General features: G+C 30.5%; 3 long non-coding RNA genes across 11 annotated transcripts in view; 2 read left to right on the top strand and 1 right to left on the bottom strand.

Moving 5' to 3' along the window:
- LOC149881100 (uncharacterized) overlaps window positions 1–27,933 on the top strand; it is a 70,831-nt gene that overhangs the window by 31,599 nt on the left and 11,299 nt on the right. The gene's annotated exons all lie outside the window — the stretch shown is intronic.
- LOC149881102 (uncharacterized) lies at window positions 16,689–17,578 on the bottom strand. The gene is made up of 2 exons (XR_016445966.1): window positions 17,207–17,578; window positions 16,689–17,125 (listed from the first exon to the last, which is right to left on the bottom strand). It is a non-coding gene; the product is annotated as an uncharacterized LOC149881102 (long non-coding RNA).
- On the top strand, window positions 21,509–24,627 carry LOC149881101 (uncharacterized). 9 transcript variants are annotated; one of them, XR_016445984.1, is made up of 4 exons: window positions 21,509–21,665; window positions 21,908–21,969; window positions 22,701–22,840; window positions 22,916–24,420. It is a non-coding gene; the product is annotated as an uncharacterized LOC149881101 (long non-coding RNA). The 9 variants fall into 9 exon arrangements; XR_016445981.1 differs by having other exon boundaries at window positions 22,226–22,840; XR_016445980.1 differs by adding an exon at window positions 22,226–22,339 and having other exon boundaries at window positions 21,509–21,969.

The raw sequence follows: 27,933 nt of genomic DNA, 5'->3' as shown, positions 1-27,933 counted from the left end.
GAGCTCCGATAAATCCGCCTTCAATGGTTGAGTTGTATGATAATTGTTTTCTGCTCAATTTAAGAGTGACTCCTTTACCAGCTTCATACGCTTTTGTAATTTTGTTCAATTGCACATTAGTGATAGCTAGAACATGTTTACCGTTCAAGTCTTGATGAGAAAGCTTAATGCTAGTATCGGTTTTGTCTTGAATGGCTTTTTTAATTTTATCAGATTGGCTCTGCGAGATATTAATTTTGATATTTTGATAATTGCTCATTTTTTATGTATTAAAAATTATTTATTTCACTTCTCGAATATGATATCGTATTGTAATATCCTCTCCACGAAAATCAACCAAATCTCCATTCTGATCAATGATGCGAGTAACCATTGTTGAAATTTCAAACAGTTTAACAGGAAGATAAATCAAATGCATTGGTCTCTCGATGATTTTATAGCCTGGACTAACATTTGGATAAAACGAGTAAATGCAATTTAATTGGGTTCCATTAATATAGGATGATCCGATCACGTTGTCAACGATTCTGATGGTGTTAATGCTTGAAATTCTAACGATATTATCCGACTCGTATTCGGAATTGGAATTTAATTTTCTTTTAGTAAACCCTAAAACTGAAGAGATGCTGTTCTCCACGTTAAAGTCAATCAAATAATTCAAACCAAGTTTAATGGTTGATTTTAAAGTATTAAGATTGATTCCAATTTGAAGGTTGTTTGGAGAGTAATTAATTTTATTTGCAATAATATAACTTCCACGTTGAGCTGTTTTTATTGTGTTAAAAATAGACTTTTGCAAATACTCATTGATGTCTTTAATGTCATAGCTTCCTGATGGAATGATAATGTTCTCCCAATTAGCTCCATTGTTCATGCTGTATTTGAAAGAATTGTTTTTACTGTTTACATTTGGAATGCTGTTGTAAGTCTCAAGACCGAGAAAAGCCATTTCATAACTTTTTCCTTCGTTAAAAACGATTTTATCTAAAAATTCAGTGGTGATAACACTTGATTTTCCATCTACATCAATGATTATACCTGACATTTTTTAAATAAAAATTATTTTTTAAATTGTTTTAGAAAAATAAAAAATCATCAAACCCACTTCGGTACTTTCCCTCGTTCTTTTTAGAAGAGAGATCAATAACGGCAAATCCGTGAGGTTCATTCCAGCAATGATTGCAAAAGGCTTTAAACTCTTCTATTTTCATATCGCAGGAAACGTGATCTTGATAAATGTGATTAACGCTTTTTTGATCTTGTTTAAAGAGACAAATAAAGTTAGCATTTTCTCTGATGGTATGTCTTGGAATCTCGAAATAGTTTTGAGCGAGGTAAAAGCAGTCGACGTTAGAGTGTCTTCCTCGGATGTAATATTTTTCGCACTTGTTTTGATTAGTTAATTGCAAATCGTCAAAGATCATCAAATTATTTTTGGTTGAGTCTAAGGATTCAGGTTCAGGCACATCGTCCGCTGTTTCAAAAAATTGACACTCCATATCATCATTGTTGGAATATTTTTTTGAAAGGTTGTTAATAACATCTTCATGGATTAAATTCAATTTTTCCATTTCGTCTTGTACATCATCCGTTAACAAATCAACAATATCCTTTTTAGGAAGTTTATTTTCGAAAGACCTTTTGAGTATTTTGTATTCGGGTTGGAAAAGGGATTTTCCAAACACTTGTAAATGATTGTAATCTAGCCATCCCGGTCTGAGAAGTAGATTGAGCAGCAACGTTGTTTTACCATATCCAGACTTTCCAACGATGATTCCTCGAATGCTTCTCGGTAAAAGCTTGCTGTTGTTTCTTTTGGTTTTCCCAATTTTACACGACAGTTTCATCACTTCCATATTTTTTATATTAAAAAAGTTTTTATATATGTTAAAATGCATGCTCCTCACAAGTTTTTTAGAAATGTTGCCTCAGCAGAAGTTCATAGTTTGGATTTGCAATTAAAAATTTTGGAAGAGAGGGTTAGAGAGTTGGAGGAAAGAAGACCAAACAACATTATTGTGTCTACGAAAACGTTAGATCATCCACCTTATTTCAACGTTAACGAACAATATGAGATTTTTGCCCAGAAAGACATTAAATTTGCTGCTCTCTCACATACAATGGTAGCTTTATCCATTGGGTTGAATTTGGAGAAAGGTGTTGCAGTGATAACATTAATGAATAAAATTACTGATCAATTGAATTATAGAAAAAACGAAGTTATTATTTCAGAGTCTGTAGATGATGTTATTATGGACGTGAATAGTAACAGCAAACAGGACGTGATTGTTAAAAAAGGAGAAAAACTTTGTAAGATTAGTTACATTGATTTAAAATAGTTTTTTTCGCTTAATAAAAATGGAAATATTGAATGAAAAACTTTATCCAGTTCTTCCATCAGCTCCTATAGAAGAAGGACATAGTTACCGGCTTCAGAAAATAAGCGAGATACAAAAAGAGATAGAGAGTGAAAAAGCAAAAAGAGTTCATCTAAGCAAAAAGTACCATCGCGTGTTTAGAATCATTTCGAATGTGGACAATGTGATGCAAGGATTATGTATAGCACTAGGTGCGACTGGAATAGGGCTTTTGTCTACGATTATTGCCAGTCCAGTAGCGATTGCGTGTGAAGGTGTGGCTATTGGCATGGGGTTTTTATCGATTGTTGGAGGTCAAGTGAATAAAAAGATGGTATTAAAAGCGGAAAAGCATGAGAAGATCAAAGTGTTGGCTGAGTCGAAATTGAACACCATCAGCGAGCACATTTCCAAAGCGTTGATAGACGGAAAAATAAGCGATTCAGAGTTTCAATTGATTCTTGGGGAGCTTCAAAAATTTAAATCCTTGACGGTGGAAATACGAACCAAAACCAAAAAGGGAATAGATGAAGTTACTAAAGAAAACTTGATCCAAAAAGGTCGAGAAGACGCGATTCAAACGTTTAACAATTTGTTTAAAAAAGGATCAACGTAGTCGTAAAAACCAATTTATGTTTTTTTTCCACGTATTTTAAAAAGGATCAACATAATCGTAAAACCAATTTATGTTTTTTTTCTACGTATTTTAAAAAGATGTTTTTCTTTAAAATACAAGACCAGAATAAAAGGGATGAAATTGTGAAAGAAGTTAATGACAGACGAAAGAGGATTTATCAGAACAGCGTGAATGACAACATTTCAGATACGAATTTTCAAGCTGATGTGAGCAAGCTATTTAAACCTATCATCGAGAGCAATGAAAAGATGATCAAGAGCCTGTCAGTCGATCAAAAAAAGAAAAGGCCTTTCGAAGTGAACAAAGTTGGAGATAAAATGTATATTGGAAAAATGGAGGTTGAAATAGATGGAGATGATATCGTTGTCGGAGGAGAAAAGTATGAAGGAACAAAAGGTCTTTGGGAGCTGATGAGTGAATTAACAATACCAAAGAGCTATACCGATGAAGATTTGCAAAATTATGAAAAAATTTTAATGGATAGTGATGCTATAAGATCTGATTCGCAACCGCATAAACCGAAATCATCAAGAAGACCAAAGTATCAACAACTTATTGCTCCTATTTGGGAAAAAATGATGCGTATTGAAAAGGGTATAAAAGGTCGTGGTGTTATTATTCTTCCAGGTGATCCTAATGCGTTGGTGGAAAAGCTTGAATTGAGTATTGCTGCTTGGCATGCTGGGAATACAGGATCAAGAAATGAGGCTGTTGCTATTTGCGATGAACTGTTGAGACAAGGGGAGATTAATAAAGAGGAATATAAATCGTTAATGAGGACTATTGATAAAATTATTTAAAAAGATTGTTTTATTTAAAAAAATGCTCATTGTGAACAAAAGAAGATATGTGAAAAAGAACGTTGTTGGAGGAGGTGGTATTGTAGACATGATTAAAAATTTCATAAAAAGAGCAGCTGCATCAAGTGTGTCAAAAGCAGCAGTGAATTTGCTTAAAAATGCTGCAACAAGCAAAATTGGACAAGAAGCGATTACAGCTGCAAAATCTGCTGGGACAGAGTTAGCCCTTTCAGCCATTTCCACTGCTAGAGATGTAGCTATTGACAAAGGTAAAAAGACCATTGAGAAATTAAAGACTGGTTCATCTATTCAAAGTAAGAAAATGTCTAAAAAGAACGCGATTCGAATCCAAGACCTGGTGAAAATGGGGCAGGGCATGAAAATAGTATGAAGATAGCATTCTGTTGCGATGACTTGTTATAAACTTGCAATGTCTTGCAATGAGAGATATTTAAATGAATTAAATAATTTTTTTTATTATATAAAAAATGATAAGTACTGAGCGATTAAGAGTTACTGAGAACCCAGAGTATGATATTGGTATTGAAAAAGTTGATTTTTTTGAGTACCTTCCAACCAATCTCGATTTAAATTCTTCAGGCACGATTACTTTTGAGATTGACTGCCAATCGATTCAAACAGTACCATCAGAGGCTTACATTCTTATTGAAGGAGTGTTGAAAAAGAGCGATGGAACCTTTTACGATGCTAAAGACAACATTACACTGGTGAACAACGCTTTGATGTATTTGTTTAATGATGTGACTTATGACTTGTCGGGAGAGCAAGTGGAAAGAGTGATGTATCCAGGTCCAGCCACCACCATACTTGGATTGATGAAATATCCTTATGGATTTCAGTTTGCTGATGGATTAAAACAGATGTGGTATATGGATACGTCAAATCTTGTTGGAAATTCAGGATTCAATGTTAGACGAGACCACTTGTTTGCAGACACTACATCCGTTGGAGCTTTTTCGTTTAAAATTCCGTTGAAGCACATTTTTGGATTTTGCGAAACCTATGACAAAGTTGTTTATGGGTTTAGACATACCATCACCTTTACAAAGAAAGAATGCGATGGTGCAATTTGTAGAGCGGAAAGTGTTAGTGCAGGAATGATCAACCTTAAAAAATTCAGACTTTATATGCCTCGCGTTGAATTGGATATTTCGAAAAAGACTGATTTCATGAATTTAATAGCTCAAAAAATCCCCATTCAAGTGGCTTATAAATCAAACAAATGTGAAAGACAGCTTATTCCAGCCGGGCAAACAGAATTTACCTGGTCGCTTGGAAGAGTCACTGACAAAAGCATTCCAAGATTTATCTTGTTCGGACTTCAGACAAACAGAAATTCCAGTCAAACAGTTAATCCATCGCTATTTGACCATTGTGATGTTAGCAATTTTTACGTGACTGTTAATGGAATAAAGTATCCAAATTACAATTACGACTTGAATTTTGGAGAAAAGAGAGTGGTCATGGCTTATTCAGATGCGTTCTCTTTTGATGAAAAATATTACGGCACAAATGATCTTGTTTGTCAATCAGGGTTAACCTTGCTTGAATATATAAAATTATATCCGTTGTTCTTTGTGGATATCAGCAAGCAAAAAGAAAGAGTGGCGTCGGAAACAGCTGAATTAGTGGTAAACCTTAAATTTCGAACTTCAACTATTGCAAATACCGTTATTTTTGCAGTGGTGATCTCTGATAAATTGCTTAAATTTGTTTCAGACGGAACCAACATGACCGCTGTTTATTAGTTTTTAATCTGAATAAAAATGGAAAACAAAACGGTAAAAGAATTGCGTGAATTAGGTAAAAGCCATGCGATAAAGGGTTACTCGGAAATGAAAAAGGATGAGCTTGTGAAAGCAATAAAAAACACAAGACCAGTCATTGGTGAGTATTCTAAAGAATCATGATTTTTGAATTGACTTAAAAAAAATCTTGGTATAATAAAATGAGATATACAACATCGTATTTGAAAAATTTGTTGAATGAAAACGGCGTTAGTAAAACAGCAGATGATTTAATAACGTTGATGATGCTTGCGGTTGAAAATAATTTGATCAGTAAAGATGAGATTTTAGAAAGAGCAAAAGAAAAAAAAGTAAAGCCTCCTCCAAAAGAAAAAAAACCTGTTGATCCAAAATGGGAATGGCTTAGTTTAGTTAAGAAAAAGCCCATCACTGTGAGAACAACCGACATAGAAACGGGTGAGGTGACTGAATACAAGTCTCTTTACAAAGCGATGGCAGGAACTGGACGTGGATGGAGATATTTAGAGCGTCGAGATGGAAAGGTGGATAATGGAATCAAGATTGAATTTTTAAATTCTGAAAAGCTTGAAAAACGTAAAAAGCAGCAAAATTGATTTTTTAACTTTTAACATGTTAAAAAATTGACTTAAATAAAATTCTTGGCATAAATAAAAAGATGGAGAGGAAGTATGTGATTGAATTTGATACCATAGGTCGTGCGCATCTGTTTGATGAAGAAAAAGAAATTCATGCGACTGGATGCGAATTTACTGCACATGACGAGTGGGGAAGAAAGTATACGATTAGATTTGATGAAATGGGTCAAGCACATGTATACGACTCAATAAGCGAAATTTTTGCCAATTATCTTGTTTCATAAGTTTTTAATTCTCCCGCGAAAAGAATTAAAAAACGGTAAAAACTTTTCGAAGAAGAAAATATGCTGAAAGTGTGCCAAGATTTAAAAAAAAATTGAATTGACTTAAAGAAAATCACGGCAGAGATAAAATGAGTCTCCATTCTTCAAAAAAATTAATTGCTAAAGAGCGAAAAATTGAATGCATCGAAAAAAATTTTATTTCCCTTAATAAAATGGGTGATAAAACTGATGCTAAAAAGCAAAAAGCAAAAACTACCGCCAAAGAGCGAAAAATTGAAAGTGACATAAAGAAAAATCTTTCCGTAATAAAAATGGAAAACAAAACGGTGAAAGAATTAAAAGAAATTGCTAAAGGGCAAAAAATAAAAGGGTACTCTAAAATGAGAAAGGGAGAACTTATAATGGCTTTACAGCCTCCTAGAGTTGTCTCTGCTCCTGCTGCTTTTCGTAGACGAACGACTGAGGCAAGACCGTTGTCTGTTAATGTAAGACCTACCGTGGTGAGGTTTGTTCGACCAACTGTAAAAGTTTCTGTAAAGCCGGTAAAAGTTTCAATAAAACCGACAAAAGTAAGGCTTGCTGTTGGTTCTGAAAGGCCTGTGTCTGTCCCAAGACCGGTTCCAGCACCTAGATCTGTGCCTGTCCCAAGACCAAGGTCTGACGACTTGATTTCATTCGAACCTTCTACTCTCTTGCAAAATCGGGTGACTGGAGATGAACCCTCTATTCTTAACACACCGGTTATAGATTCAACAAACGTTATTACACTTAGACCGGTTCCAGCACCAAGACCTTTATTTTCAAGTCTGACGGCAGCTACAAAAAGTGTGGCATCCTATGTTAAAACTAAGTTTAATGATATTAAAGAATGGGTAGAACCCTACGTTCCTGAAGTAGTCAAGAATCAGGTAAGCAAATCAGTAGAACAAATCGATAAAAAAATAAAGTCTATCAAATCACTTGTATTAAGAACAGAGTATAAACAACCCGTGCCAATTATAGTACAGCCTGTGCCAAAGCCAATTATAGTAAAGTTTAAAATGACTGAACATTCAGCGGAGAGTTCTGTGAGACAATTTTCTTACACACCTTCTTCTCGATACCAAGACATTGCATCCTTTTTTAATTTGGTAAGAGAGTCTAGCATTCAAACCATGGAAGGGGAAAGAAACACCAGAGTAAGAATTATTTTAACGTGTAAAATGAAATCTGTAAGCATCATGACTGGTGAAGAAGTGACTCGGGAAGCAAGCTTTTCATCAAGATCAGAGATTATTCTAGCAGCTACAAATGTAAGAGAGTTAATGAGCGAAATGGAAGAGAAAGTCTTGGAAAGTAGTGTTAAATACAATGCTTTAGGATCTAATTGCACTATATCTAAGATTTTAAGGATGGGTATTAACTTTACTGATTATGAACCTCTTAGCGGTTCCTCCTATATTGAACTGTCTAAAGAGCTGAAAGACAAAAAGGCGATCATGAACATGGAAAACGAGGACGATCAATGCTTTAAATGGTCAGTCGCTCGAGCGTTGAATCTGAAAAATAAAAACAACGAAAGAATCGATGAAGACTTGATTAAAAAATCAGAAGAGCTGAATTGGGATGGAATAAAATTTCCCGTCAAGCTTAATAAAATCAACAAGTTTGAAAAGAATAATCCAACTATTAGCATTAACGTCTTTGGGTATGAAAATAAAAAACCTTACCCTTTGCGAGTATCTGAATTTGCTGATCGAAATAACTGTGTTGATTTGTTGTTTATTTCAAACGAAGACACTGACCATTATTGCGTGATTAAAAGTTTGAGTCGGTTATTATCTACACAAACATCAAAAGGTAAAAGAAAACAACATTTTTGCAGAAATTGCTTGCAAGGCTATGACCAGGAAGAAAAGCTTCAACATCATCAACCTTATTGTTATGATAACACCTCAGTAGGAATTGAACTTCCTAAAGAAGGGACGACCGTTCAGTTTAAAAACTATCAAAAGGGTATGAAAGTTCCATACGTTGTATATGCAGACTTTGAAAGTTTTATCCAACCCTTCGATGACATTAAGCAACATGGTGAGTCTCATACTAAAAAATACCAAAAGCACGTTCTAAGCTCCTTCTGCTATTACATCAAATGCTTCGACGATAGCCTTTACAAAGGAAAACCAGTCATGTACACAGCTGAAAGCGATGACGATGACGTAGCTCAAAAGTTTATAACCATGCTTGAATCAGATCTTATAAAGATTTTCGAAAAGATTGATTTAATAAAAAAGAAAGTCATGACTGATGAGGATGAAAAGAATTTTAAGGTTGCAACTCTATGTCATATTTGCGAAAAAGACCTTAACGGTGATAAAGTCTTAGACCACTGTCATTTGACTGGAAAGTATCGAGGAGCTGCTCATAACAAATGCAACTTGGATTATAAACTTCCAAAATTCATACCTATCATTTTACATAATTTGTCTGGCTATGACAGCCATTTGTTCATCAAGAAATTAGGTGGAAAGCTCAATTGCATACCCAACAATGAAGAAAAATATATCAGCTTCTCTAAACAAATCAAAGTGAGAGAATTTATTAATAAGAAGGGTAAACTTCAGGAAATATGGAAAGAGCTAAGGTTTATTGACAGCTACAGGTTCATGGGTTTCAAGTTAGAAGATCTAGCTAAAAATCTAAACAACGACCAATGCAAAAACGTTGCTCAATATTACTCTGGAGAAAAGTTTAATTTATTAAGAAAAAAAGGCGTTTACCCTTACGAATGGGTGGACTCGATTGAAAAGTTCTCCGAAACGCAATTACCTCCTATTGAAGCATTCTATTCCAAACTGAATGATGAGGAAATAAGCTGTGAAGACTATGCGCATGCAAAAAACGTTTGGAATGTATTTGAATGTGAAACGTTTAAAAACTATCACGAGCTGTACAACATGTCTGACGTCTTGATACTTGCCGATATCTTTGAAAATTTCAGAGACGTGTGTCGTAACTATTACAAGCTTGACCCTGCTTGGTATTACACCTCTCCTGGTTTGGCTTGGGATGCCATGTTGAAACTAACTGGAATTCAGTTAGAGCTTCTGTCTGATATTGATATGCTTCTCATGGTTCAAAGAGGGATACGCGGTGGAATTTGCATGATCTCAAACCGATATGGAACTGCCAATAACAAATACATGAGTGATTATGATCCTTCACAACCTTCGAAATTCATTCAGTACTTAGACGCTAATAATTTATATGGATGGGCTATGTGTAAGCCTCTTCCTGTTAGAGGATTCAGATGGATGGCTGAGGATGAACTTTTAAATTGGAAATCCATGCCTTGTATTCTCGAAGTCGATTTAACCTATCCTGAAGAGCTTCACGGTTTACACAACGACTATCCTTTGGCTCCTGAAAGAATGACTATTGGAAAAGTAGACAAGCTCGTTCCTAATTTAAACAACAAGGAAAAATATACTATTCACAATGAAAGCCTAAAACTATATGAACGACTTGGATTGATCGTTACCAAAATTCATCGTGGTATCACCTTTGAAGAAGAACCTTTTATGAAACAATACATCGATCTCAACACCGCATTAAGAGCAAAAGCTAAAAACGAGTTTGAAAAAGAATTCTTCAAGCTTATGAACAACTCTGTCTTTGGAAAAACCATGGAGAATATTCTAAAACATGTTGATATTAAACTTGTCACCACAAGAAAAGAAGTTCTAAAATTGTCAAGAAAACCTAATTATGATAGAAGTACCATTTTTGATGAAAACCTTGCTGCGGTTCACATGAAAAGAACAAAACTCTTTTACAACAAGCCTGTTTACTTAGGATTGTGTGTTCTAGACATAAGCAAAATTCTCATGTTTGAACATCATTACGACTATATCAAACCTAAATACGGAGATCGCGCGAAATTACTCATGACCGATACTGACTCACTCTTTTACGAAATCGAAACGGATGATTTTTATCAAGACATTGCCAACGATATTGAAGCTAAATTTGACACGAGCGAATTTCCTAAAGATCATCCTGCCGTTCAAAACTTTGGATTTGATATTGGGTTTAAAAATAAAAAGGTTATAGGCAAGTTCAAGGATGAAGCTGCTGGTAAACAAATTAAAGAGTTTGTTGGACTTCGTCCTAAGCTATACTCCTATAAGCTCTTTAATGAAAAAGAAGAGAAAAGATGCAAAGGGGTTAAAAAGAAAGTTGTTGATAAACACATCACTCATCAAGATTATAAAGACTGCTTAATGAATAAGATGGAAAAGCTTGCAACCATGAACGCCTTCCGATCACATGAACATAACATTTACACCGAAGAAATCAACAAAGTCGCTCTCAGCGCTAACGACGACAAAAGACACATCTTACAAGACGGAATTCATACCCTAGCCATTGGACACTACAAACTAAAACCGTGCTTTACATTTATGGATTATGATAAACTCTTTGGTCTAGAATAAATTACGAAAAAGATACAGTTTTATACTTCTTTGCAGGTTCCGGCATGATATTAACAATGAGATGGAAATCTAATAACATTTTTACATTTTAAAAACACAACACCATCTTGAATTCCTTAAGTATGGAAAAGTATCAATGAGCCAGAATCCGCATATTGTAGTAGTTACAAATTTCGAATCGTAATATATACACGTCCTCGTTCACCAAGAAAGTTTGTCAATCTCAATAACCAAATTTTGCTCACTCAGCTTATCTGAGAAAAAATATTTTCTCAAATAAAATTCGTGGATACGATCAAAGAAGAAGCTGCGCCATTAACACTAGAGCAGTGAACCACTTTTCCAGAGTTACATAGCTGAGTTTCTATTGCAAAAACAAGTATGAGGAAATATTAAACTGTATTTCTGATAGTTTTATGTTGTAACATTCGTTTTCAGGGTATTTTTGGAAAAATTTACTTTAAACGATTAATTTGTTTCTTTAAAAAACGAATATAATTTTTAATAAAATATTGTAAACATTGATTAAAGTAAATAATGATTAGAGTGGTAAGCTAGAATATAAATTAAACAAATTTTATATACATTAATCTTGTTTATAATTTTAACAAAAAGTTATAGTTTAGATAACTTATTAATTTAATCAAACAGACAATTGTTTTTTAAAACCTTTGGTCCATGAAACATTTTTCCGGCAATAACTTCATATTAATTTCTGATATTAAACCAATGTTAAAAATGACGATTGCGGTAGAATTGTTCCTTTTTCTTACTTTGGAGATTTACGACACTAAATTTAACCATTTTTTTAAATTTAATTAAAAAATTATATCCAGTAAAGTAATTTTAATATAAATATGTTTTTCTTAATGAAATTTTGATTTGTTTATGGGGCAAGGAACTGCTTACATACTTTTGCCCGATTATGTTTTTAAAAGTTTGAATTTCTTCCTTCCGTTACAAGCTATCTTTTTTTTTTGAGTTTGTTGTACTATGTATCATTTTTTTTGAGTTTGTTGTACTATGTTGTTATATTTGAAGAACAATTGTTAAAAATTTCATTCTAGCAAAAAGTTATGACGAAAAAACTCGAAATATTTAGTTGTTTATAAACTTTTGCACGCTAATGTAGTAGCACACATAAATCAGACTTTTAAAGGAGAAAACATGTAAGCTCAATGATATATATTAACTTGATATCTAACTCGCGCTTCCGCAGTGAAGCAAACTTTTTGCCAGCTTGAAATGACGCAATGATAAATCAAAGCAAAATAAAAATTCATTATTGTCAATTAAAATAAAACGGCTACCGGCATTAAAAACTTAAAAAACATGCTTCACTTTTTCTTACGGAGATTTTGTGAAGTTAGACATCTACTTAATATATATATATATGTGTAAGGTAGTTGAGTAATATTTTCTTCTGCGCACATGTTTAAATGACGTCATGAAAGCTTTTGTTTAAGGTGGAAAACCCCTGAAAAATTTTTTTTGAGTAAATATCAATATTTTATAAATTTAACTTCATATACATAAAGTAAATAACAAAATTAACTGAAAAAAACAAAAAAAAATTTTTTTGGATAAAATGGTAGCTGTAGCAGGTGCCAAAAACACCAAAATATTGAAAGACCCCGGCCAATGTATCTAAAGATATACACAATTTTAACAAAATCTTTTTTGCATACTTATTCTAACAAGGTAGTTCTGTGATATGAACGAAGCAGATTTTTCATAATAATTTTTAATAGGCTAATATATTGGACCAAAGTACATGTAAAAAATTTGACCGAATTTTATGACTTTGTTGACCGATTTAAGGACTGGATTCAATTTTTAAAAAAATCTGTCACGTTTAAATCACAGAAGACAATCAAACAAATTCATACTTAAAATTTTAGCTTAACACCACTTTTAGTTATTTAGATATACTGGCCGGCGTCTTAAAAACTCTACATCTGAGAAAAACAGCTTTTAAAAATGCTGACATAAAAAATTTCAAAATAGTGTAAATAAATATCCAAATCTCTATATAATAAAAAAAGTTAAATCTTAAAATGCACCAGTTTGATATGGGCTTTGCTCTTTTTCAATAAATTTGTCATATCGACTCTTCTTTTTTACACGAACTACTTGTCTGTGTTTCTTTGCTCGTTCTGTGTTTTTATATATGGCTAAGTATAACCGCTTTTGATTAATTTTCCAACATCCTTCTAACAAATACTTTCCAGGTCTTAAATTCATTTTTCTAAAACTAAAACACTAGCTTGTCTACCAATGTTAAAATGGGCAACTGCATCAAAGTGCAACATCAATAACATTGGGCACATGGTCTGGAATAGAATTTAAAATAAGATCACTCTTCAAGTCTTTTAGTTCTTGAACAGCATCCATCATAGTGTCTTCAGCTGCAGATTTTACTGCATTAGTTAGTTTTATAACAATTTTATTATAATTATTAGCAGTCATTGGTTTAGGCATGTCCATTAATGAGACAAATCTTGAGAATCCAGAATAGCCTTAACCACATGATCTCATAGCATAAACAGCCCTGGTATTAATATCAAAAAAATTTTTGTATATTCAATGTTGAGGTATAAAATTCTCTTGAATAATCACATACACAGCAGTTAACATAAAGACAAGACGCTAGACCAATTCTCTTGTTTTCATTTTCAGAAAGAAACAACTTAGATGACATACATTCTGGACATCTAAGGGTAGAAACTACAGTTTAGAGTTTCTAAATCTAAAAACAGGATCCAGTAATTATATTACTAGATAACTTTGGTCTTGATGACGAAATTTTTTTAACTTTTCTAGCAGAAAACATATTTCATCAGAATTAACAAAGTTAAAATCAACTGGTTTCCCCATATTTACATTTACATCTTCAACACTTGTAGTAACATTTATGTTCATATCTACAATATTCGATTCCATATTTACATCCATATCAAAATTATTTATAACTAAGTTCTTTTTTACATTAATTATTTTTTTCCTTTTATTATTTGTAGCTTTTTGTTTAACTCTGCAAGCCTTAGCCATTATAGAAGATTTATGATATACAGTACAATCTCTCTAATTCGAACTTCATGGGGAAGAATAAAAGTTCGAATTAGAGAGATTTTCGAATTATAGAAAGTTGATTTTTTTTCAAATATTCTGGTCAAACTACAAATAGAGATGAAAAAACAAACAAATAGTGATTCTTAAGCATAAATGTAATAGAGATTATGTGTTGTAAACTTTTTTATTTAAAAAAAAAACTCAGTAATTGTAGATCGCCTTTTTTGAATATAAGCTCATTTGTTTGAAACATTTAAGTACAGCTCAGCTGTACAACGTCAAAACACAGTATCTGTATTTTTCATAATTTAATATGAAAATGATTTTGTAAAGTACGTTGGGCCGCCAACTTAACTTCATACTTATCACTTGAATCTTCATATTATAAAGTTTCAAGTGATAAGTATGAAGTTAAGTTGGCGGCCCAACGTACTTTACAAAATCATTTTCATATCAAATTATGAAAAATACAGATACTGTATTTTGACGTTGTACAGCTGAGCTTTGTTGACATGATAATACGTATCAACCTTCACCCATTTAGCCAAATTTCCTTGACGAAAAGCGTCTAAGAATTTATCTTTATTCTTTTTCCAGGTTAAAAGAATGTTTGGTGGAATATCAAAGATTTTCGAAACCTCTATTTATTTTTCCTTTCTCCAATTCCAGTAGAACATCGTGTTTCCGCTTTAAATTGGTTTCTTCATGCGGTCTCTTTGATGCCGTGACGTTTTTTAAACAAAAGATAATAATTCACGTTAATCGTTTTTCAAAAACTCAAAACATTCGAAATTTGAAAAAAGAACTAAACGGTTAACGAGCTTTTTACACGTCAGAAAATAAAAAAAATCGATTTACAGAGAGATTCTCACTAAAGGGTCAAAAAATCCAATCGAGTTACAGAGGTTTTCGAATTATAGAGATTCGAATTATAGAAAGTTAAACAAAAGAGTTTCTTAAGCGAATGTCACGGTGACTTTACATTTAGTCGAATTACGGAGGTTTTCGAATTAAGGAGATTCGAATTAGAGAGATTGTACTGTATTTATGAGCTTTCCAGTAACTGTTTTTATACTCAAGTTGTTTTGAACAATGGAAAATACAATTTACTTGATAAGATATATTTTTCATATAAAAAAATAGGACTATTGTTTAGTAAAATTGGACTATTTTTTAGTTAAGGCAAAAAAAATTGCCGTTGTTATGGCGGTTGTTAAGGAAGCTTAAAATACTGGGGTTCAATAAAATCTTTTTTAATGAAGATCTATAGCGAATTTTCAAAAACGGTTTTCAGATGGTGATTCTCTGATAAATTTTGCACAAAACAAGAAAATAATATTTTTTTAAAAAAATTTCATATTTCTGAGGGGTTTTCCACCTTAAAAAGTTAAACCAAACTAAACAGGTCATATTTTAGAATATGTAATAGCTTCTTTGCGAGAACTTTGTTTTTTAATAGAAGATAAGATTAAAATGAGTAAATTGCATCTTACATGTAAAATAACAAGGGAAAAAAAAAAGTTTGTTGCCGATGACATATTTTATTATTATTATTATTATTATTATTGTTATTATTACTATTATTATTATTATTATTATTATTATTATTATTATTATTATTATTACTACTATTACTATTATTATTATTATTATTACTATTATTATTATTATTAGTATTATTATTATTATTATTAATATTATTATTACTAAAAATGATTTTTGACATTCATATCTTGAACAACTAAGTCGATAAATGTATATGGAAGAGAAAAATTTTGATACGATGTCGAACTACCTTAAAAAGTGATTTTGTTTTCCGAATTAAAATCAATATGATAAATATTTGTATCTATTGTGGTAGCAGCGGATATTAATTTTGATGTATTTTCGTTGAGAGATGTTGCTTGTTTCACGTAACTCTTGGACATCAAGTAGCCTCGAAATCTCTCACTTAAACATTTCTTTTCTATCTTTGAACACTGCAATTGCATCTTCTCGTGTCACACACGTGCCGTCAAATTATTTGAGCGCGGGATAAAATTTAACCCTTTGAGCGCGGGATAAAATTTAAAAGCCGCACTATGCGTCGCGCTGATAGAAAAAAAGGAAATAGCCTTATAACTAGAGAACTATTTAACATTTTGAAGTAATTTTTTTAACAAAGCATAAATTATGAGATATTGTTTGTTTATACATATATTTATAAAAAAAAGTCCGGTCTTTTTTAAAACCGGTTTCATTCCGGTTTTTTAGTTGGTTTATCCGGACTAATTCGATTTTTGATTAAAAAGATATAAAACCGATAGTTTTTGATATTTTAAACTCTAAATCTGATATATCAATTTATCTTTTTTAGGGGTTACAGGCATTTTTAGTCTCCAACTTATATTTTCATGTTAAATAAAAAAGGAAATAGCAGAAATACTTTATTATAAATAAAAGTGAAATAAATACTCCAGAAGTTCCATTCCCCTCAAATGCAGAATCAAGGTTCTGATGCTAAAATAGGTTTTTAACAATATGTGGCTATGAGAATAGCCTTTTTTTAAAAGTTGCTTATCAATTACAGCTGCATGGTTTAATGATGCTTCCTTGATTTCTTTTCTTAACATGAACCATTACTCTTTGACTTCCTAAAATTATTTAACAACAAACACTAAAATTTTAAAAAGTTTTGTTATTGTAAAAAATAGTATAGTTTAAGATATAAACTATTTATTATAGAATTTATCTATCAAATTCTAATTTTAACAATTTTACATTCAAGAAAAAACTGTATTCACTGTAATAAATGTATATAATTGAAATATAATTAAAATTTTCATTCTAAACATGTCTCAGCAATCTTTATGTGGAGCAAATTTAATATCTACAACAAGCCTTCAAGAATTGCACTATGCATCACTAAGTAGAAATAGGACTTTAGACACATCTTTGAGGAAAACAAAAACATGGCAAAATTGAGTCAATTTGAGGCCAATTGATGCAACTTTTCCTCAAACATAAAAGTTTGGGATTCTTATGCTTCAACTTTTCTAACAATTAGTTTTTTGTTTTTTTTTCAAGCATAAAAAAACATGCTGTGTTGATTATGTGAAAAGATCTCAAAAATATCAGATTGGCTACCACCAGCACCTAAAATGTATCATTAATAAAATTAAACGATAACATTAAATATTTAAATTTAAGATATACATAGCTTTCTCCAATATTTACCTTAAGAACAGTTATCAGCTTAATCTTCTTGCAGTATAGCCTTAATACCTCTTGCATTTTGTTTTTCTTACAGTATAGGTACATATCAGATGTCATAAATAAATAATTAGCTGTATCCCTAGTATTTTCAGCAAAAGAAGTTAAACGTGCATGACGTACTCATGCAGTTTTGTTGGCTTTGTTCCTGGCTTCAATGGCACTCTCAGACAAAGAACCTATTGGATACTTAAAATATTTAATAAAAGAAACACCATGAACTACCATTCTATGCAAAGACTGTGACATTGGAATGGTTTTTAAAAACTGATCATTAGAAATGAGACCAAACAGACATTCAGATTTCTGCTTGAAAATTTTCACATCCGGTCTTGCTGTTGTACTATTCATATCAATGAGCAGGTCCCTAAATAGTTTCATCATAGTGGTATTCTTCCAGTCACAGATGGATTATTAAAGAATTTTCGTGCAACATTGCCAGTGTTGGATGTACAACTTCCCTTCCTGACAAAAGATACCCTTATTTTTAATTGTATTTTCAATAAGTGCTGGAGTTTTTTTTTTGTTTTCAATAAATTCTTGGCCATTTTTTGCTGCTATTTTTCTTCCTTGTTTCACTGCTGGAAGTTTGCAAGCAGTATTAAAAAAAAACTAACTCCATGCTGAATATCCACAATTGAAGATTTCAATATATTCCAAGTTTCAATATATTTTTGTCTGCATTTTTATCTTTATTCCAAATGGTTTCCAAATTAAACTCCTTAGGACTTGCTTGACATACATGACAGCTCTGAGATGCAATATTTTTTAAAGCATTTTTGATACCACAGCATTAAGTGTTTTACCATCATTCATTGTGGTATAAATAGTTGACAAACTTGAATTTATAACAAAAGTATTGTCATGAAGTATAAGTTTACTTTTAATATTCTCTAAAGACAAAATTTCATTTTGTAAATGTTCAAACTTCTCTTGAATAAAACTAGCAGTCTCTTTGGAAAAACAAAACATAAGATGACGGGTTGCATCTGGACTATTTGGATTACAATTTTTCAATAGTATCTTTTTTCCACTTCTAATCTCCAACAGTACAAACACTTTACTATACACAGTGTAATCATCCACACCTTTCTTCATAGTTACTGCATTCTGAAACTCAGATTGGTCACTCTGACCATCACCACCCACTTTGCAAATAACATGTTATCACGTTCCTCCTGTTCTAAAACTTTAATAGAATTATCTTCATACTCCAAAAGATACTCAAACTCTCTAGAAACTGAATGTTTGAGCATATTGAAGAGACTATATTTTACTTCAGTTTCTGAATATTTCACCTGCTCTGGAAATGTATGTGTTAAAAGTTGACGATGAGTGAATCAAGCCATTTTGATAATTTATAAAAACCATCGCAAGGTAAAACTGAATCAAATAAAAACTTACCGTATGTTATTGAACTTCGGAATTTTCATTTACTTCACAGAATTTAGTCGGTTTTTAATAAAACTCACAGTAGTAAAAATGATTTTAAAGCATGAGGTCACAGAGGTCGCCTCAATTTTTTTGCATGGCAGTAAAGTCGATTTGCAGTAGCTATATTTTATTTAAAAAAAACGAGGCGACCTCTGTGACCACATGCTTAAATTAATCAATGTTTAAGAAATCAAAAAATCAGCAAAAAAATGCTATTCAAAAACCTTTTTTTTCTATTTCTTGTTTTACATTCAATTAAATACATTATTATTTTAATTTCGCATAAAAATAATATAGAAATTCTACACTTATCATATATTTTGAAAGGATTTTAACAAAAAAGCGAGTTTTTTAAAACCTTAAAAAAACCCTTTAGATGTCAAAAGTTTAAAAAAACTAAAAATGATTTTTTTTTTATAGAGAATTAAAAATTGAATGCAAAAAGAAAAAACTTAAAAAGTTTAAATATGAAAAATCACTAAAAAATATGTACAAAATCCTATTTCCGCTTAGCGATGCATAGTGCGCCGTTCGGAGAAATTGAACTAAAAAAAAAAAAAATTCAAAAAACAACTATTTTGAGTTTTAGTTAATTTTTTGTAGTTTTTAAAAGAATTTAAGAAATGTGATGTATTTAATTCATAACTGTTGTGTGATAATTAGAAAAGCATCCAGGGCACAGTCCTACACAACATGACTGACACTGCCAACTGGTACGGACACGGGTTTGGTGCCCAGCGACACATTTTTTTTTTCCTGAACCAATTTTAACAAGGTTATGACCATAGAAAGGATTGTTAATTGCTGTGTGTTGAGGAAGTGGATATGGTACCAATGTACTTCTAGCCACTTCCATCTCCCTAGATGTTCGTCTTTTTGTAACTGCTTTTACTGGTTGATACCCTCCAGCTAAACTTTCCACAACTGCCATCATAAAACTTATTATAGACATGGGCTTACGTTCATTAGTGTTAAGCTTATACAATAGGTAGCTGTTTAGAATAGCCCTGCCAAATAAAGAAAAGGCAACTTTTGTAGTCCACTTTATTGTCTTACGCTCTTACAGGTACACATAGAGCTGTGCATCTCCCATTTAACCCCATTAATTTACTAAATTTTCCGAAAATTCTATTGCGAAAAATAAGTCAACATAGTCATTGGGCTTTGACTCTGGTGAAATAGTATGTTTGGGTCCTGGTACACCAGTAAAAGGAAAAACATTAGGGCCATTGTCATCTCCTACAACAGGAAGCCAATCTAAAACATCATCAACACCAGCATCATCATCAGAACTGGAGCCTACATAAAAAATGAAAACTTCAAGTGCTTAGATTTGGTGATTCTATAACTAAACATATACAATGATAAAGAAAACAATAGCTACAGAAAAGATAAGTAGTAATTAAGAAATAATCAGAAAATTTATCTCAACAGTTTACTTTAAATTCATTTTCATTTTTTAAGATTGGTTTTAAATAACTTCAACTTACATTTTCGACTTACAGCTGAATAAAATTAAAAAAATCTATCAATAAAATAAATATTTACATTTAATATTAAAATTTTATTTTTAATAATTATTTGACAAAAACAATAAAAAAAACAAAAAAACAATTTCATTAATTGAGAAAAGCAATGATAAATTTTTAGTCAGCGTTACTTTAATCTAATAACTTAATAATTTATCCAGAAATATCATTTTTAACTAAAATTCACTAAATCATATTATTTGATTTTATTTTAGTTAATTTTTTATTGGTTTTCTTTAACATATCGTGAAAATCTTTTCAATAAAAAGAAATGACTTTAAACTCAAGCATTAAATTAGAATCTTAATCGAAACCGTAACAAAAGCTAATTCCTTATTAGTATTTAAAATTTAAAAGAATTTAAGTTTAGTAAGAATGCAAATCTGGAAGTATGATTTTTCTGTCTGAAGAAAAAATGTAGCTTTTATCAATTAAAACTTTTAAAAACGTTTATCAAGACCACTTAAACAATCTACTAGTTCTCTCCATCAAAAATGCGACTTAACACCTATGGAATCGTGAAAGTTGTATAATATTTTTCAAAACATCAAGTAGACTTTTTTTATATTGTGATTGAAATTGCAAAATTATATAAAATTATTTGTCGAATGCATTTTGTGATGCAATGGTTTCTTTTTTTATTGATGATTTTTAAAAAGATTAAAAATTATATTTATTTCACTTATCTATAATGTAATTTACGTCTATTTTCAATTAAGTTTCAGTTTTCATTATTATTTCATTTTTTAAATCAAAATTTGCTTCATAATAATTTGTAGTTTTATATTTCTGATATGTATTACTTCATGTTAGTAAATAAGATGATTATACAGCTCTGTTAATTGTTGGTTGCAACAACAAGGTTGTAGAGTAGTAATATAAGAATGTGTATGTATTATAACGTTGGAGAATTTAATAATCATTTCAGGATATATTCGTTTTTCTTTTCTTTATTAATAATTCAGTCAAAATATCGAACTATTTAGTTTCAGTTCAATTTTTAGTTATTTATTTTGGCAGCACAAACTAAAAATTTTCCGTCATACATGTTCAGTGGCGTTTTCTTAAAGGGGCCTGGGCAGACCCCATGAAAAAGCTATATCACTTTCATATAGATCGCAGATAAAGAAAACTGGCCTATGTAATCACTTTTAAAATATTCTTATTTTTTGAAGCGTCATGATTATGAAAAACATTTTTCAAGTAAGTTTTCAGTACTTTGTCAAGGATATATCTATAATATAATTCCTAGAGTTAATGTTCAATGTTCAACGTCGTTTCGTCATTAGTTACTAGGCTTTGAAAGAGCGCGTTCTCAAAATGCACGCGGCCATTGGAGAAAGATCCATGAAGCGAGTTAAAACTTTTTTCCTTTTGGAATTTAATTATTAGTTTAGATATATTACATAAAGAATCATATTAAGATAAATAATCATCGTTAAGATCATCTTATAATTGAAGTAAGTATATGAAATAGTTATATATACATTTTTATTAGATAAAGTAGAAAGGATTTTAATTTTTTAAATTGTTTATATTTTTTTTGTATTAGTTTTGCAGTTATGTTTTTATTATCTTATTTTTTAGAAGGAAAATAGGGGTATGGATGTTATTTAAAGTTATGCTAATGCTATTTCCATAAAATGGTTATTACTACATTGAGATTTCTGTGATGCTATTAACTATTTTTGTTCTTTTTTAGAAAATTTAGAAAAATAAATTAAACTTTTGTGCCAACACTGACATGGCATGTCACATGTTATTGTATGTAAAGGTTAAATTTTGTTATGAGGATTACAGTTCTTATGTGTTTTTATAATATTGTAAAGTGTTTTTTTATTGTTTGTGTATGTGTTAATATGTGTTATATAATTGTTTTAAAAATGTATTTAAATAAGTATATAAGGTATTTATTTAAGTATATATTTAACCTTATATACATATTTAAACATATTTATTGTGCTTATAGTTTGTACATATGTTTATATTATGTTGTTTCCGTTATATAATTGTTTCAAAGTGCTGTGATTTGGTAAACGTGTAGAGCAAGATTTGTCAAATTTGCCAGCCAAGTGATGTACTTTTAACAGAGGGTTACACGATGGTGTTTAGTGTCAAACTGTTACTGCTTTAGGTCTAGATGTTTTTAAGCCTTTATTATTAAAGATTATTCTAAAAATACATAATAATGTATTTGATTAACATTTTGCGTAATGTTGTTACTTATGTTTTGTTTTATATGAATGTTATCTTACTTAAGTTATTATATACATATATTATATTAACTTATGGTGTGTGCTATTGTTGTGTTGTTGCTGTGATGTTTTTTTGTTATCTTTTGAGTTAGTAGACATTTGGCTTATCTTCATGTTAGTGGCTATTGTTAAAAATGGTTAATAGTTAGTTTTATTAAAAATCAATAATCTAAAAGCCAATACAAATTATTTTGCCATATATACAATTTGATTTATCTCAATTTGATTTTTTGTCTTTAGCGCTGTTTACTACATGATTTTGCTATAAATATTCTGGAATCATGATGTTCCAGCATGAATTATTTTGTAAAAGCTAACATAATTATATTAATATTTTACAACTCCTTCTCTGGTAAATCATTACAGCTTTTCTCTATAAGGTACATTGATTTTCATTTTTTCTATGTAATGTTTTTCTTATTTATTTACTTATTCATTACATTTTTTTATTTTAGATTTATCAGATGATTTATTTATGTGGTATAGAAGAACAAAATATTGTAAGGTTTTGTGAATTTTTAAAAAATGTTTGCTAATAATTTTTTTTGAAGAAATAATGTTTAAGTTTGCAAAAAAGGGTTTACAACGTTTTTTTTTTTATTTTACTTTGTTAGCAGTATATTTATTATTAGAATTGCATGTTTTTAATAATTTTTTTAATTATTTGCTAAGCTAGTTTTTTTCAAACATCTCCTAGCTGATATATATTTTTTTAAAGTCATAAGATTATTGTATAATTTAATTTAAATGACAGTCTGTTATATTTAAAAATTATTTGTGTGTGCTATTTAGAGTAGAAAGGAAATTATATAGGAAAGATCGCAATCTTCAGGATTCGTTTCTTTTCTGATTCGTATAACTTTCAATTGAAAGTGAAGTTTAAATGGATGATATTAGGCTAGAAGCAGATATTAGTTTAGAAAATGGAAATGTTAATAGGCAAGTTCGCAGAAATGGAAGAGATAGGCTTAGGCGAGATGAAATTAATAATCGACAAAATGCTAGAAATGCTGCTCAGCAAGCAGCAAATAATTCAAACCCAAATGAGGAGAGATAAATATATCTGTCATTTAATATTGTTATAAAATGTGTTTATATGTGTTATATAAATCTATATTTGTTTATAGTTGTATATATGTTTAAATTATATTGTTTCCATATTTTCAAAGTGGTGTGACTTGGGATTATGTTGAGCAAGATTGATAACCTTGCCAGCCAAGCGATGTGTTTATAGCAGAAGTGTGACTTGACAGCATTTAGTGTCAGGCAGTGTTACTGCTTTAGAGCTAGGTCGTGTTGTGTGGCCTTTTTAATTATTCTGGAAACACAATGTCTGTTAATGTTTAGCGTAATGTGTATGAGAGAGTATGCAACCTTGATCTTTAAATTTAGGGTGTTTTAATGTCCTAAGTTTGAAGTAATTGAATAACAAATATTAAATATAAAAACAATATACTTTTATGTATTTATATGATTAGTAAAAAAATAAGTATAGTTAATTTTAAATTGGTTTTCTAATTTTGCCTTTCATATTTTAATTTGGTTTGTTATTTTCGCTGGATCTTAGGATCAAGAGTGTAAATATTCTATTGTTATTTATTGTTGTGATGTTTTGTGTTCAAATTCATTTTTAACAATAAATACCTTCCTGTTGGTGTCTATTGTTAAAAATGAATGATAGGTAGTTTCATTATTGAAACTAACTGCTTTTATTTATTTACTTAAAGCCAAGACAACATTATGCTAAAAATGCAATTTATATCTTAATTTGATTTTTTTTTTTATATATATACATATTAGTATTGTTAATCCTTTTGTACTTCGAAATAGATTTTATAGTTAAATTTTCGATAAATATTTATATTAACTGCCATGTCAAAATAGGTTACTATAAATTGGTAAATCGATTTTCAGTTTTTATGTGGTGTTTTTTTTTTGGTTTTTTTGATTTTTTGGTTCTTTTTTTTTATGGTATTATAATTCCTTTTTTTTTTCTTTAAGATTTTCGATTGATGCATTTATACGATTTATAAAAAAAAAACCTGATTACCTTTTATTGTAAATTTTTGTCAGTTAAAATAATATAAATATATGCAATTGGTTCAATTTTTAAAAATCTTTTTATTCCTAATTATTTGTTGTACGTAACTTTGGGGATCTTTTTAAACGGGGGGGGGGGGGTTATAATTGTAGTTTTGCGCATTTGTCAAATATCGAGTTACTTAAATTTTATAAGGTGTTAAGCTAATTAATTATCTTAGTTTGCATTTGCAACACTTTTGAGGAAAGAAAAAATTCTTATATATATTGAAAAGAAAAAATTGTTATACATGTAAATCATTGTTTTACATTTTATTATTCTGGTAGAAGGTCTTTATCAAAAACTTGATAACTCTTAATAAAGATAAATCTATTCTCCTTACCACCATTAAGGCAAAAACGCGGAAGGGAGGTCCTTTGTTAGTGTCAAATTATTAAAGAGAATTAAATTTCGAGTAACAAAAGGAATTTTTAGTAAATGGTAGAAAATAACTGTTTACTAAAAATTATTGAACCAGAGGCCATATATAAAAATGGTCAGATTAGTGCCATAAATAGCAATAGTCAAATGGTCAGATATTTTGAATAAATTTATTTAGTTTTGTGCATTTAACGTTTTAAATACAATTTCCTTTGTTAAAGAAACATGTATCAAGGGGATGCCAAAGAATTATTAATTCATGTAAAATTTACGCTCGCTTTATATTAATCTTATTAAAGATCACGTTATAAATATATAACACGAAATTAGCTTTACTTTTTCGTCAATTTAAAGCATGAGGAAATAACATTATTTTGTGTCAGTAACTAAAAACGTATTGTTTTGAATTTAGTAATGTCGAGGAAAATGGTTCTGCCTTAAACTGATATGACCTATTTCAGTTGTAAATTACTCAAATAATGTTAAATAATTGGTAAATTATTTTACCTCCGCATATTTTTTATTTGAAGGCGTTTTTCTAAAAGGGTAATAGTTAACGTTTTGCAACTTTAAATTGTGGAAAACAGCCACTATAAATTAACAGACCGACCATAACCCGTATTACGGGTTGCTTTTTTGGTAGTTTTAATGATATTTAAGGGAGAAAGCCTCTCAAATTTGAAGAACTTTTGGAATTTTTTTTAAGCTTATTTGAAAGTTAATCTATAAAGAAATTAAATAGAGCAAACCCTATTCAAAAATCACAATATTTTGTTAAATTAATGTTAAAAGGACGTATTTGTATGACCACTATGTGTCATTTCACCTAGTTACAAGAAAATTGTCAATAAAATTTATTCTTATCGACCTTTTTTTACTGTTTTTCTTTTTTTTTTACATTTTTACCAGAAATACTTTTTGCTATCTGTAAAGCAATGTTTCAAAACCTCACTTTTGAAAAACCGTGTGCGGAGTTCTTCATCGTAAATCATTTCTTTATGCTGCTAATCTACACAAGTGGAAAATGGACAATTCTAAGACAGAATGTAGTAATAAAGGGTTACTAATGAAATTAAATAATATACTAAACGTCTTAGAAAACGTAAAAATACTTTCTATGGAATGAGAAAGCAAGAAAAATATGTTAATATTGACTTAAATAGTTATGATGTAAATATGGAAGCTCTGTAAATAAAGGCGCATCAAAAAGGAAAGTAAAACCATTAATGGTGCCAAGTGGAAAGTCAGAAAGTGTCAGAAGCTCAGAATTTGTCGAATTCTTGCCTCCATATTTGAGAAACCTTGATGTCTAGAATGTCTGCAACCTACTTTGCTGTCGTTAAGAGTGAATAAAATGTCTCGCAAAAGATTTGCATCAAATTTACCATTAAGTTAATTTGTTTTTTTAACTTAGACTTTGACATATTCAAACATCCAGTCGGGTGTGATGTTAATAAAATAATTATATATGCCATAAGAACATGTTTGAAAACAAAGGCATCATCAAGAAACGAAGTAAAAGTTTGATAGGATGCAAATATAAAAAATCTGTCAAATTTGAACAGAAAAAAGAAAATGTGTATGAGGCAGGTGCCAATGATTGAAAACTCTTAACAATATGCTCATTTTATATAATTCTTGTATCAGCGTTGTTTTTATAATATTTTTCATCCCAATTTTATGTTTTTTAGCATTTTTTTCAGAACGCAAGTTTTCAAGCTCCCGGCAAAAGTATCTTGAAAACCACTTGACCAATTTACATGAAATTTTCAGAAAGTGTTCCTCTATAAAGATCTATACAATGAACAGACAACATTTTCAAAACATTTTTTAAATAGAAGAAAGTTTAAAAAATGTTTATCGTTTGTTTACAAAAACCGTCTCCTTATTGGATACCCAAGTAGCAACGCTCGTATGGACCTGTGCCGGCTACGCCAGTTCTGGCAATCCAATTATGGGACTTTAAATACCTGGACCATATTTGAGCCGATGTACATTGCGGTACTACGCCAGACCTGGTCATGCTCCGCAGCCAGAACCGAATCGTTGTTGAGCCACATTAACGTTACTATTTGGGTAGATCTATCTTTAAACTATAAAGAAAAAATCAGCTAAAAATATTATTTAATCGACTGCAATCTTTGCCAGGAAGTGGGAACTAGTTCAATTTTTTCTTTATTTCCAAGTTGTTGTGGCAACGGGGTGCCATAGTTAGTGATAAAAACTTCCTAAAGTTTAATATGCTTTATTTTGAAACATGTGTGTGTTTAATTTGAAACTTTGTTAATGTTTTACTTTAGAAAATAATTTTTTGACTTTTCCCCATAGTTCTACGCGATAAGCGAAGACACTCTAAGGCTTGATAAACTTATAATTAAATCGGTGGCGACAAACGTCAGTGAAACAATTCGACTTGCTGAACAATTCGAACTTTCCCTCACGATGACGCAAACATTTTCAACGACATTTTTTCAAAAATTTGAAGTGAGAACTCAAAAATATTTACCAAAAAACATGAAATTATTTAGACCTTGAAGAGTATGTTAATATTTACAGTTTTTGAAAAAATGTAAATATTAACATATTTCAACATTTTTTTACAGATAGTCTTTATAGAAATATTTCTTAAAAATTCGAATATCGAACTTTAGAATATTAACAACTGCCCAAACCAGTTTTTATAAAATTCGGATATTTTTGCGGGAACATGATTTTTAAACGTGTCTTTCATTCAATCAAAACGTGAAGCGAAAGTAAAAAACTTTTTTCTTTATTAAGGTTAAAGTTATTTTTGCAAATTTAAAATAATTTTAAATAGAGGGGAGGGGGCAGCTTTGAACGGGGGCAGCTTTAAAAAAATGAATTTTTATTGCGTTTTTGTATTTAAACTTAATAAAGGTAAATATTTTGTAAAGATAAAATTTACCGTCGCAGCTGTCATCTGTCTTTCCAGCCATTTGGCATTAACTGGACAAAATATGTGATGGTTTGTTTTTGAGAACAAATCGTAAA

This window comes from Hydra viridissima, unplaced genomic scaffold (assembly GCF_058129835.1).
Source record: "Hydra viridissima isolate aposymbiotic clone 2 unplaced genomic scaffold, HvirCarnegie_v1 scaffold_12, whole genome shotgun sequence".
Classification (NCBI taxonomy): domain Eukaryota; kingdom Metazoa; phylum Cnidaria; class Hydrozoa; order Anthoathecata; family Hydridae; genus Hydra; species Hydra viridissima.
Note: the sequence above shows the minus strand (reverse complement) of the source record. Positions and strands in the feature narration are given on the sequence as shown.